This window comes from Capsicum annuum, chromosome 11 (assembly GCF_002878395.1).
Source record: "Capsicum annuum cultivar UCD-10X-F1 chromosome 11, UCD10Xv1.1, whole genome shotgun sequence".
In the NCBI taxonomy this organism is placed as follows: domain Eukaryota; kingdom Viridiplantae; phylum Streptophyta; class Magnoliopsida; order Solanales; family Solanaceae; genus Capsicum; species Capsicum annuum.
Genome location: NC_061121.1, coordinates 46,441,461 through 46,456,340, shown reverse-complemented (window position 1 = coordinate 46,456,340; position 14,880 = coordinate 46,441,461).

The window sequence follows — 14,880 nt, the reverse complement described above, 5'->3', positions numbered from 1 at the left end:
AAATAGACTCAAGTTCATGTCAACACAAAAGAAAAATAAGAGATGAGTATCATATAGTTAGATGTAAGTTATGGACTTACATGTAGAAGTCGGGAACACTCACCAACAAAAGATTTTCCATCATAATTATGTGTATGAACGTGCAAATGTAACTCACTTGGAGTTGGATCTCGACCTATTTTAAGAGCCTGTACAGAATTTTTAGGTATTTAGAATGAGACCAACGTACATTAACAGTAAACCAAAAGAGAATCATGACAAACCACCAAGTTTCTTTGCGCTATACTAAGAAAAAAAATATCACCAAATATCTTGGCATAGCAGCAAAACAAAGAGAAAAAACAAGAGAAACTAGCAGGAAATATAGCTACAAAACAAAGTGGCATAGCAGCAGATGCTTGCAGGAAAAAAGCAGCAGATATTTGCAAGAAAAAAAGCAGCAGCTGCTTGCTGAAAAAATAGCATAAAACTAGCAGCAACTAAAATAATAGAAAATATTTAGCAGCAGCAATAATTTCCAGCAACAATTATAGTAAGAAATAAGATATGCACTACAACAATGTCTTAATAATAGGTTAACACCTCTGATGATTGAGACAGATTCCCTCACTGTCAGCAAAATTATTCATGCCATTTGGGAGGTGACATGGACCATTGCGATGGAGATAAAGAAAATAAAGATGTTAATGGCTCATAACTTGGTTGAAGTGGATCATACCTACAGAGAAGGAAACTTGCTGGCCAATTTTTTAGCTAACCATATTCATTGTGTTACAAGTACACAGCTACTAACTTTCCATTCCTTTCAGGCACTACCAAAGGCAGGCAAGGACATTTCTCATAATGGATAAAAACAATATTCCAAACACCACAGTAAAGAAATTACAGAATCAAAATTTCAACTTCAGACATGCAACATAATACAACACCTTTCAATAAAGATGAGAAGAGGGATATTGTAATAAGGAATGATAGAGTCTCAACTACATTATTCATTCTTTGGAGTTTCTGTATGACAAGGGAAAGGAAGAAAGAAATAGGAACATCAAACTTGGAATCTGAATAACATAAGTAAAGATTCATATTTCTTGTATGCTTGACGCTGAAATACTCACAGTTCTCGTTTGAGAATGTATATGGATTGGTTATTTTCTATAATTAATCTATGTGTGGATCTTTTAGCTTCCAAAAAGAAAAACTAACATAGCTGTCATTGAAGCTTCTTGCTGGAAACATATCAGAAAATTAGCAGCATCTCCAATAACAGAAAATATTCAGCAACAACAAAAATTTCTAGCAACAATTATTGTAACAAATCAGAATCAACACAAACAAGCTACTTATTCTTATGGTTCTATTTAAAAATCAAAGCTTAAATAATCGTAGCTCCTTCAGCCATCAAAAAGAAAAACAAACATAGCTATCAACAATACTCGACAAGTGGTAAAGACCGATAAAAAGACAACCATGTAACTCTTGACGTAAGCAAAAGTTTGCTCTTATCATAAATCATTTAACATGGAATTCAACAATTCAAGGGTTATCATTAAAAAGAGCATGAGTATTACACTTGATTATCCAGACAAATACCAAATAGTCCAAAGATTTATTTGTTTTTGAGAATGGTAAGGATGACGTCCAAAGATTTTTCTTTCGGTAATATCTTAAAGCATACAACATGAATTCAAGAAATTTGGATTTTGTGAGAACTGAATGCACATATAGATCATATCAACAGCTAAAAGGGCATAGCAGCAACCCAAACAAAGTAGCATCACGATCAGCTACTTACTATGCACTTTAGACACAACCGTAGCTACTACAATGGCGAAAAAAATTGAAAAATAATCAACTATTTCAAGGTACGTAGCAGCAGACTAGAGCATCCCAACTAGGATCAAAATAAAGAGGAAAAACTAGCATATCAACACCTAAATCAACATAGCAGCAGCCCAAACAAGATAGCACCACGACCAGCTGCTTGCTATGTACTTTAGACACAACCATAGCTACTAAAACGATAAAGTAACGACTGAAAACTAATCAGCTATTTCAAGGTATGTAGCAGCAGTCCATAGCGTCACATATAGCTCCAAAATAAAAAGGAAAAACTAGTATGTCAACAGCCAAAAGAGCATAGCAGCAACCCAAACAAAGTAGCACCACACGACCAGCTGTTTGCTACGCACTTTAGACACAACCATAGCTACTAAAACGGAGAAGAAACGACTGAAAACTAATCAACTATTTCAAGATACGTACCTGCAGACAATTTTCATGAAATATATACTTACAAGTTTTTTCCAGTGCTCTCCAGCTGTGATAGAGCCACCTGTGTGTGTCCCAGCAGCTACTTCCTGTCCACTACAATGATTCTTTGAATTTTATCTCGGACTTCTTAACACAGTCATCACTTTGCCAAAGTTCCATTCACTTTTTCCACACATGGTCATTTACAAATTCCGGTTGAACTGTTGCTCTATGCTTCTTTATATTGGATATGAAATTCTTGTAGCATAATGTAGCCTTCTTTATCTATTGTTGCTTCACCACAACTTCACTAATGGAAGCATCCCAATAGAACTTCTTCTGAAATTCAGTTTAAAGTAATATAATTAAGTGTTAGCTGCAAACTCAAATAATTTCTATTGATTATAGTTCTCAATAAATCCAGATTGATAAAGGTGACATTAAACAGTTTCAACATCCATGAATTTATAGTTCTGACATTTTGCACATGGACATCTAACTTTGTCACCACTCATACGATTTGGTTGAGAACATGCAAATTGAATAAATTCATCCACCCCAGTTATAAATCTAGAGTATAAACCCCCTCGGCCATCTAACCTCTCATACATCCAACTACATTGTAGATTATTCATCTTCCTATTAAGGTTGAAATAAAAAATAAGATAATCAGTGCTAATTAACCAGCTTAATAAGAAACACGACAATTAGTCTTAATTAATAATTAACCTTATTGGAAATCTTAATTAGTGATAATGTATGATCAGGCTCTATCTAAAGAACTAGTTAGCAAAGAAAGCATAATTAAGTTGATCAATTGACACTTAAATAGTTTCACTAAATTATTCAAACTTATTCTCTTAAAGTAGAAAACAAAACTAGTTTACCTTAAAAAGAAGATAAAAGTGATACATACTTCTATTTTAACAACAACTTTATTGCTACATGCTTAATATTAAAAATAAGTTACAAACATAATCAAGAAGCCAACAAGCTTAGCAAGAAAAATAAAAAAGTTGAAACAACGTTTAAAAACACATCTGATTGAATACAATACTCCATTTATTTTACCATCAATCTACAACTTCACTACACCAATTCCAGTAAAAAGACACTTGAAAGATAAATGACTCAAATAAGTATTTCAACTTGAACATTAAAGTTCTTAGGCATAAGGTCTTTCTTAGATTTGTTTCGTTCCCCAAATTTTCTATTGATCAAGACCCCTTGAGTTTCGAAGGTACATTTTCTCAAAGTGTAGGAGCAGCATTAATTTCAAATTAAAACAACAGTACTGTTGTCTTTCTTTACGTGTATAGATGCTTACTTTTTCTTGTTTATAGTATGTGGATTGTTCCTTATTAATAAGTGGTACCAGTTTCATAAACTCAATTATTTTGACTCAAGAAGATAAAGAATTGAAAAAGAAACTGTCAACAGTATAGTATAAACAATGCAATCGACGTAGACGCTCAAATACGTTTATCTTTATTCTAGATAAATGATCAACAAAAAGAATGATAGCATTACATGAGTATATGATACATCAGTGTCAAGCATTCAATTTATGTGATACATTCAGATGTACCATGGGACCATAGATCATTGACCACAATTTCTTTATATCGTTACTACTATTTACTGAAATTTAAAACTATTTCTCTCATATATTTCAGAGCTTCCGTGGGATATAGAAGTATTATGGAATACTAAATTTAAGCAACCCTCTAGGGCTGCATATGGGGCGGTTCGGTTCGGTTTTGAAGTTTATCAATTTGAAATATTTATTATCGATTTCTAATAAAGCTAAACCATTAAGAACCATTAAGATATCAGCTTATCGATTATCTGTTTATTGGTTATTGATTGTTATCGGTTTGGTTATCGGGTTAAACCGTTAACATTCAAATATTTTCCAAACATAAGCAAATCATACAGAAGCATATAAGTATAACTATGCCTTACAAACAGCTACTGGTCTAGCACAAATAAAATAGAAAAATCCAACCGAAGTAACAGTCACACATTTGAAAATTAAGTTCAAATTTTAAACATAGTAATAATACTAATTACTAATCAAGTCTTATACTACGAGCGTGATACTCCATCCTCTCCTAACAAACTAAACAAGCAGTACAATTTGAAGGCAACAAAAGAAATTATTTCAGAGAAAACACAAACAACAATACCCAGAATGTCTTCAACTTAAACGGAATGAACTACTGTTCAGGGAAATAGCCAGAACTGGTTACAGTACACTCTAGTAAGCTAAAAAGGGAAAGAAAAGAAAAGTATATTAACTGAATCTTTGATTACCATATTCTTTATTTCTTTATGACATTTCAAAAAGAAGAATCATTTATACACTAGAGCCACATGCTAACTTAATCATGCAAAAAAAATAGAATAAAACTCTTTTGTTTAGGCTATTGAGGAACCCCAAAAAGTGAAAACATTCTGCTGTTCAGAGAAAGAATAAGACTAGCAGAAAATAAAGTTGTAAGTGATGAAAACGGCTCATCTCTTGCTTTATTCACAGTGTTTGTAAGGAAGAGAGTATGTGAGGAAAAATGGGACAAGTTTTGATGCGTAAGATAACAAAGAATGGACCAACAACAACTATTCAAATTTCAAAAGGCAATACCAGTGACATTTGACAAGATCAAGATTAGACAGAAAGTGAAGATGAAGTAGAAACTAGAATACTATCAACAACAACAGAAATTGAACATACAAATGAGATGGAGAAAAAGGGTTACCTGAAATTTTTTGATTTTTGACCTTCAATTTTTGATCGGAGAAGGAGATATGAGATCGGAGATGTGAGATCTTCGGCACTGAAAGGGCATGAGATCGGAGATGGAGATGTGACTAAGAGAGACTGAGAGGCGTGAATGTAAAAGAAATCAAGAATAATATTAATACCCTAACCCTATTCCCCCCTTTTCTATACTAAAAATAATTAATTAGAAAATAAAAATTAATATTTTACAACGGCTTCATTGGTCACTAAATAAAATATTTTTTTTAAAGAAAAAATGAAGGGCACCGATAAAAGTTTGTTGCTAAATCCGTTGCTACGAAATAATTAACATAGCGACCAACATTTCATTACTAATCCATCACTAAATTTAGGTGCCAATTTTTCTCGCTATTATTTAGTGACGGAATTACAATTACGTCACTGATTTGTTGCTAATAACATATCAAAAAATTGGACTGCTATGTCTGCGATCAAATTGAAATATCTGTTGCTAAACCGTCACTATATAGTGACAAAATTTGGTCTGCCAGTAAATTTCGTGGCTAAACATAGTTTTTTTTGTAGTGGATTGAGGAGGAGGGTCACTTGTATAGTGGACAGTATACTATCCTCCTAGGCTGCTCAAGGTATGAAAGGGGAGGAGAGAGTGGATACAACTCGTATCCAAGGGGTAAGACTCGTGCCCCTAGTCGTACCCACCCAATGACATCAAATGGAGAATTTCTTTCAATGGTTCAAAGTTTAGGTGTTTCAATGCTCCCCCACTTTGATTATTCATCCATGAGTGACGGGTAAGGCAAGCAATAAACACAAGTTAACACATTATCACATATCAAACCAACCCTCGAACAAGTTAGAACAAGCATACTATAAGGGTACAAGACACATCATGCTCATTATCAATTAATCATTCACTTCATCGACTTTGGGACTTAAACCCATTATTTATCAAAGACACTTGTTCATTTCAAAGCTTGGGGACATAAACCCCTTACTTATCAACACTTACTCATTTTAGAACTTAGGGACTTCAACCCATCAACTTATCAAGCACACTTGTTCAATTCCAGGATTAAGGACTCGACCCTTCATTTACCAAAGACATGAATCAACTCAAGATACCAGAGACTTAAACCCATCACAATAAGACACACATAATTTCAAAGCATTAGGGACTTGAACCCATGGCCTATTAAGGCATAACTCAATTTCAAACATTGAGGACTTCAATCCATTATCTATTAAAGACATAAATCAAAGCAAGGAGATCAACACATACCTCCATTCCATGTTTTTAGAATGGGAAACAAATGTGGATACTTGGACTTCATATCCTCTTCCGCTTTCCAAGTATCTTTCTGGGATTTTTGGTTCCTCCATAGAACCTTCACCGAAGCCACTTCTTCCGTTCGCAACCGAAAAACTTACCGATCTAAGATCCTCACTGGGATCTCCTCATAGGACAAAGAGTTTGAGATATCTAAATCCCTCAAGGGAATAACCAACTACAGGTCACCCACACATTTTTGCAACATAGAGACATGGAAAACTAGGTGAATGGAGCTCATACTAGAAGGCAACTCCAACTCATAAGAAACATTGCCAACCCTCTTCACAATCAAGTAAGGGACAACATATTGGGGACTAAGCTTCCCTTTTTTACCAAATTGCATCACTCCCTTCATGGGAGATATTTTGAAGAATACCCAATCGCCAAGACTAAACTCGAAGTCCCTACGCCTCACATCCGCAAAGGACTTTTGGTGACTTTGAGCATTTTTCAACCTATCACGAATCACCTTCACCTTTTCAAAGGCTTAGTAAACTAAATTGGGGCCAAGCAACTTACCCTCACCAACTTCGTACCACCCAATAGGAGATCAACATCTCCTACCATACAATGCCTCAAAAGGCGCCATGCCAATTCTAGAGTGGTAACTATTATTATAGGCGAACTTAATCAAAGACAAGTGGTCATACCAACTACCACTATAATTAATTACATAAGCCGGCAACATATCCTTCAATGTCTGGATAGATTTCTCCACTTGTCCATCCATTTGCGGGTGGAAATAGATACTAAGGCACACCTTAGTGCCCAAACCTTTTTGGAATGAATTCAAAAAGTAGGATGAAAGTAGAAGATCCTGATTCGAGATGATCAAAACTAGAGCACTATGCAACTTCATGATCTCCGCAAGATACAACTTAGAATAATCTTCCATCGAGTAATTTGTCCTCATGGGCAAAAAGCGAGTGGACTTGGTCATTCTATCGATAATGACCCAAATAGAATCACATTGATTTCGAGATCTAGGAAGACCGGTAACGAAATCCATATTAGTTGCCTCTCACATTCATTCGGCCAATATAATTTCTTGGTATAACCCACCAGGCTTGATGTACTCAACTTTCACTTGTTGACACACCATACACTTGGCCACATAGCTAGCCACATAATATTTCATATTGCTCCACCAATAAAACTCTCTAAGATCATGATACATCTTGGTGGAACTGGGATGTATAGCATACCAAGATTCATGAGCCTCGGATATAACCCATTCCTTCAATCCATTGATGTAGGGAACACATAGTCTACCTTGGTATCTCAAGATACCATCACCACCAATCACAAAGTCCGTAACTTTATGTTGACCCACATTACTCTTGATCTTCATCAAGTTGGAGTTCAATGCTTGTTGTTGTTTTATCTCAACAACAAGAGACGAATGAGATACTGAAAGCACAAATACACCACCATCCTCGGAGTCCGCAAGTCGAACTCCAAGATTAGCCAAACGGTGAATGTCCTTCACCAATTCCAGATTATCCTCACCTACATGGGCCAAACTTCTTATGGACAATCTACTAAGAGCATCGGCGACTACATTCGCCTTATCGGGATAAAAATAAAGACTTATATCATAATCTTTCAATAACTTGAGCCACCTTCTTTGCCGGAGATTTAAATCCTTTTAAGTAAACACATATTGGAGGATCTTATGATAAAAAAAGATATAAAAATGAACCCCATAAAGATAATTCCACCAAATCTGTAATGCAAAAACCATGGCTAACAACTCTAGGTCATGAGTAGGGTAGTTCTTCTCATGAACTTTCAATTTCCTAGAAGCATAGGCCACCACCCTACCTTGTTGCATCAATATGCAATCTACACCAACATGAGAAGCATCACAATATACCAAAAAACCATCAGTACCCTCGGGAAAGGTCAAAACTAGAGTCAAAGTCAACTTATCTTTCAACTTCTCAGAACTACCCTCACATGCATCGGATCACAAAAACTTGACCTTATTTTGGGTTAACTTGGTCAATGGGGAATCTATAGTAGAGAAACTCTCCACAAATCTTCTATAATAACTGGCTAGACCCAAGAATCTTCGAATATTAGTTGGAGTCGTTGGACTAGGCCACCTTTTAACTGCAGCAACTTTTTAAGGATCTACCATGATCCTTTCACTAGAGATGACATAACCAAGAAAAGCTATGGCTTTCAACCAAAACTCACACTTGGAGAACTTGGCATACAAATGATGATCCTTCAAAGTTTGCAACATGACACGGAGATAATCTATATGATCCGTCTCACTCTTATAATAAACTAAGATGTCATCAATGAAGATAATGACAAACATGTCCAAGAATGGATGAAAGACCCTATTCATCAAGTCTATAAATATTGTTTGGGCATTGGTCAACCCAAAAGACATGACAAAAAACTCATAGTGACCATACCGGGTTCTAAAGGTAGTCTTAAGGATATTCGCATCCCGTATTTTAAGCTGATGATAACCTGATCTAAGACCAATCTTAGAGAAATACTTCGCACCCTGAAGTTGAGCAAACAAATCATCTATCCTAGGAAAAAGATATTTATTCTTTATGGTCACTTTGTTCAACTGACGATAATCAATGCACATATGAAGGGACCATCTTTCTTGTGTATGAACAACATGGGAGCACCCCACGAAGACACACTAGGATAGATAAAACCTTTATCTAAGAGATCCTTCAATTTTTCCTTAAGCTCATTTAGCTCCGTTGGAGCCATTCTATAAGGAAGGATAGAAAATTGGATGAGTTTTTGGAACAATATCAATCCCAAAATCAATTTTCCTATCAGGAGGAAAACCAAGAAGATCATCAAAAAATACCTCGGGAAACTCAGTAACCATGGAAATAATTCTAGAGAAGGCTCTTCTGAGTTAGAATCTTTAACTTGGACCAAATAAAACAAACACCCCTTTGAAATCAACTTTTAGGCTTTTAAATAAGAAATGGACTTTACCACGGGAACAAATTCTAGAGAAAGCTCTTCAGAGTTAGAATCGTTAACTCAGACCAAATGATACAAATACCCCCTTGAAATTATCTTTTGGGCTTTTAGTCTCTTAGGCACTAGGGAACCACCTTCCCAAACAATAACCGTCTCATTAGGGAATTGAAACATGACCTTACGAGTCCGACAATCTAAGAAAGCATAGCAAAAGTCCAACTAGTCCATCCCTAGAATGATATCAAAATCAATTATGTCCAACTCTATCAAGTCTACAAAAGTATCTCTACCACCAACAGACACCATATATCCCCTGTAAACCCTTGTAACAAGCACAGGGTCTCCGACCGGGGTAAAAAATAAAAAAGGAATCGATAGACTCTCGGGACCACAATCAAGATGCACAGCCACATACGGGGTCACATAAAAAAGAGTAGACCCTAGATCAAGTAAATAATACACATCACGGGAGAAAAGTCTCAACATATCCATGAAAACATCGGTGAGATGCCTCAGAATCTTGGAGAGTAGCAAATGCGTATAAGCGATTTTGGCCAACACCGGTGCCAGAAATAGAAGCAAAGACAGGCATAGCATCCTTTGGTGTGAGAGTAGATGGAGTACCAATAGGGACCCTATTGGCCTAAGAAGGTGACAGAGAGAGGCACTCACGCTGCATGTGCCCAATCTGACCATAATGAAAACATCAATTTCTCTCTTTCTCACACTGACCATGATGATTCTAACCACAAAATCTTCAAGGAGGGCAGGGTAGAGCTGACTAGGTACCACTAGCCTGAAATTGAGAATCCTATACCTGAGAGCCACCACTAAACTGAGACCGAAGACCGCCTAAAAACTTTAGGTAAGGAGAGCGAACACTAGCCGAGGAGAAAGATCTTGAACTCCCCCACTTCTTCTATGGCCACTTTCCACCATCACTACCACTATGCTCAGAAGGCCTAAATTTATTTCCTTGCATCTCACTAAGCTCAACTTGTTTCTTTTTCTCATCTTTCACTTGTTGCATATACACAATCAACCTAGAAATATCCATGTTTTCAATCAACAAGGTCGCCTTGCTCTGAAGGACTAACTCACGGGATAATCCCGAGACAAACTTACGCATTCTAGCCCTCACGCTAGAAACCATCTCGGGAGCATACCTTGACAATTGATGGAATTTCAAGGCATACTCTTGAACGGATATCCTCTCTTGCTTCAAATTCACAAATTCTTCCGACTTAGCCTCCCTCAACTCTTGTGGAAAAAAGCGGTCTAAGTAAGCTTCGGAGAAATCCTCCTACATGGCGGGACTAACATCAACACCTCTAGACAACTCCCACCCTTTGTAACATTGGTACGCAACATCCTTTAATTAGTAGGAAGAAAACTCAACGGCCTAAATCTCTGAAATATGCATGATTTGGAAGATCTTCTCTATTTCATCAATGAAGCCTTGAGGATCATCCTCAACCTTCGTGCTGAAGAAAATAGGAGGGCTTAACCTCATAAATTGTCCAATTCTTGTGGCTTCGAAGAAACAGTAGCTGGAGCACCACACTCCGATTGAGAAGCTACCAATTGAGTCAAGAGGTTGATAGAGCGATGAAATTCGGCATTAATAGCATCTCTCTGAGGTGATGGAATAGGAGGGTCACTCTCATAGTCAGGGTTGGTGGGGACAGGTGAAACCCCACGAAGATGGTTAGATATCGTAGCCCTAGCCTGAGTTTAAACCCTAGAAGTTGGACGAGCTTCGTCCATTGGGCCCACAGAAGGGTTTACCTGAGTCTCAGGTCTCCTTGGAGGCATGATATGAAAGATAACAAACAGAAATAGAGAAATCCAAGACCTTAGACTATATAGCTTGATATTGAAACACAAGTAAGAGAAACATTTCTGAAAATGTCTCATAGCCCCTCTTTTATAAGTGTGGTGCGCTTCACACCCATAAAGAGACTCTACTCGACACGGTATTATGGATACCCAATTGACCATAAACCTAGGCTCTGATACCAACTTGACATGCCTCAAAATCGAGCCATGTTATAGGAGAATCTCAATCCCACATGAACCGGAGGTCACCTCGGTAACCCAACCCAGTCATCATCATATCTATCACAAGGGTCGAGTGAATCCCAACCATATAATAAGATAGCAGAAACAATACTAAAAGTCATAATTTAACAATGTCTACCATTTCATAGATTTCAACACACTAGCCAATATACCTAAGTCCGCAGTCATTCACAATACCTCTATACAAGCCGAGACTTAAAAATGTATATATCGAGACAAGCCCCCAACAATAGCCAAACCAAGTCAAAATAAAACTAATTCTAAAGATAGGAGACCAAGAAGGAATGTTTTTCAAAGTAAGAAAGCTCACCACTCCGAGGTCAATACACAAACCTCTTTGATCACCTATTCACTGCACAGGAAGAGAAGATGATGCTCCGTCCTTTATGCCGCGTAGGGACATAGCATTCGAAGATGGTTAGCGGTTGTAAAGCTAGCATGTAACTCAAGGATAAGAATAAAGTAGCATAATTATTTGACAACAAGTCAATATTCCATATTCGATCATATTCATACAGTTATCCTTACCTATCGGTATATCACATGCTAATCAAGAAATCAAGGCTTAACGACATTCTTGAACAATCATTTGTTAGACATGAAGTAGAGGACTCCGTCCTTCCAAACTTAAATACGACAGTCCTATTCAGGCATAGGACTTTAACCATAATCACATACTATTAGACAAAGGGCTTTAACCATGCTCACACATTTATTAGTCAAGGATTTTAACCACATACACAATTATTCAAACAAGGGACTCTAACCACACACACACATTTATCTGGGCAAGAGACTCTAACCTTATGCCCATTCGTTAGATAAGGTACTCTAACGTCATACCAAGGGACACTAATTTAAGTTGTTTCATTCAGCGAGGTACAATAGCCTTAAGAGATATCTTTAAGCAAGGGACTTTAACCTCGAGTAATTTTATTAGGCAAGGGACTCCAACCTCAAGCCATTCAGTAAGTCAAGGGACTTCAACCTCGAGCCATTTCATAAGTAAAAGAACTCCAACCTCGAACCATTTCATAAGGCAAGGGATTTCAACCTCAAGCCATCACAACTATCATTAGTTGACATTAGGAGTTTAACCCTTTGACCATGCATCCACATTCATTCCATACAACACTTAAGGACTTTAACCATTTAACTAATTCAATACTATACATGACCCCCATAGTCCTTATGGGAGCCTTCATTGCTCAACCATTTCAATAGACCATTGCCTTCATTCAATTCATCATACAATCCAAGTTGTGGTCATCAATACCCTCACATACTATTCATATTTCATTAATAATCTTATACCATATTCTCACTACACTTTAGCTCAGCACATAATTTAAGTTTATCTTCGTATTAAGGGAGTTCAACCCCTTATTAGTCATTAAATCAACAAGGTCATGATTCCACAATACATGGCTCACAATACTTTACAACATCATTTATCAATCATTCATACTTATTGAGCCATTGTCCTAGTTCAACACATCACCATATGTAACTAGACAATTAACTTAGTCACTCACAAAGACCTTAAATCACATACAACAAACACCCACATATGTAAATCATCACCAGGTACACTTACTAATCCAAGCGTAAAATACATAGGTTTATAGTAATTTAACAAGGGAAAGAGTTACATGCCTTAAACAGATGATTCACTAAGAAATTTGACTTCACTTTGCATCTTGAAGATTACCCTTGAACCCTAGCTTCCAATTCTTCAAAGATGAGTTTGAGCGAGTGTTTTAGATGTTTGATCCACTTAAAAATATATTTAAGGAGGCCATATACACTTATATAGTAAGGGTACTTAGGGTTTTAGGTATGGGAAATGACTACAAGGCCCTTAGTTAAAATATGTAAAATAAACTCGTGCAGGGGTACGACTCACCTTATGAACTGTACCCTAGGGTATGAGTGGTACCCTTACTCGTACCATAGGCTTATCCTAGGTCACATGCACTGTTAAGGGTATGAACACACACTATTGAGTCGTATCCAAAAGGTACGACTCAACCCCTAGCTCACATACATCGCTCGTACCCAAAATAGTCCAATCATGCTAAGACTTCCCTCTACACAATCATGTTAGGCAAAACTCGTATACTTAGGGTACGATTGAGGAAGAGGTTCACTCGTATAGTGGATAGTATACTATTCTCCTAGGCTTCTCAAGGTACGAAAGGGGAGGGAAGAGTGGATGCGGATATGATTCATACCTCTAGTCATACCCACCTAGTGACATCAAATGGAGAATTTCTTTCAATGGTTCAAAGTCTAGGTGTTTCATTCTCTTACTCATTTCGATCATACCAACAACTCCAATTTCATCACCAATTTCATAATTTGATCGCACCGCTTGGGAGATTCAGCCACATTCTTCGTCAAATCAAACCTTTTAATTTGCACATTAGAATTAGCGAACACCTTTGATACTTGAACGTTATGTGACACTTGAGAAATAAGTGTTTGCATCACATCCCATTGTTCATCCGAAATATCACTTTTATTTTTTAAAATTTCAGAGAACACAAATCCGACAAAGAATGTGTACTGTAGAAGTTTAAAATGGCAGCTTTCAAAGTTTTTTATTTATTTTTGTTTTTTTGGTACAGTAATTGTCTTGGTAATAATGGAAGAATATCCCTTGGATTAAATAGTGATTTGATTCCATTTATGTGATGCCATGGAGAGAAAATGCGGAGGAACAAGAAAGTGATTAATAAGTAATGGTTTTTCAGATTAGATGTTGATTGTATCATTATTACTACTTATGTTAGGATTCTGAGTAGATGATGGTGAAAATTTAAGCTCAAGATTGATAAAAAAAAAAATGGTGGATAAAAATGAAGAAGATATAAATTGAGGAAGATTTACATAAATATACATCTTAAATTATAGTTATTACATATTATCCCATATAACAAAACTAATTACAAATATCCCATCTTTTATACTTTCTCTCTCTAAAATCCTCATACATATCAAAACATCCTTTTTAGATGGACTAATGCTCCTTAATATATATTTAAAATCAAGCAATGATTATTTGGTGGTTTTAAAATTTCAAAAGTCAAACATTAACTGATCAAATTGATCAACTTCATCATCTTCTTTAATTACTTTTGAGGTTTGCTTAATTTTTTAATTTTTTTCAACTTTACCAAAATAAAAACATTTCAATTTTCATTGTTGCATGTGCGTGGTTCTCAAAATCTCAGCATTGTAATGACATTCCGGTCCAAGCTTTGTTTATATTTTTTCATCAATTTATTTTTGACTTTTTTTTCAACTTTATGGTTTTAAATTTAAGATATCTGGCAGTTTGTTTATTTTTTGCATCATCTTTTTAAAAAAACTACGATTTCTTTGTTGCATGTTCTTAATTTTCAAAATCAGAACGACCTCGGCTTCCAAAGATTTTGTGATTTGCTTTTTAATCTGTATTGTTTTTCAATTTTGTGCACCC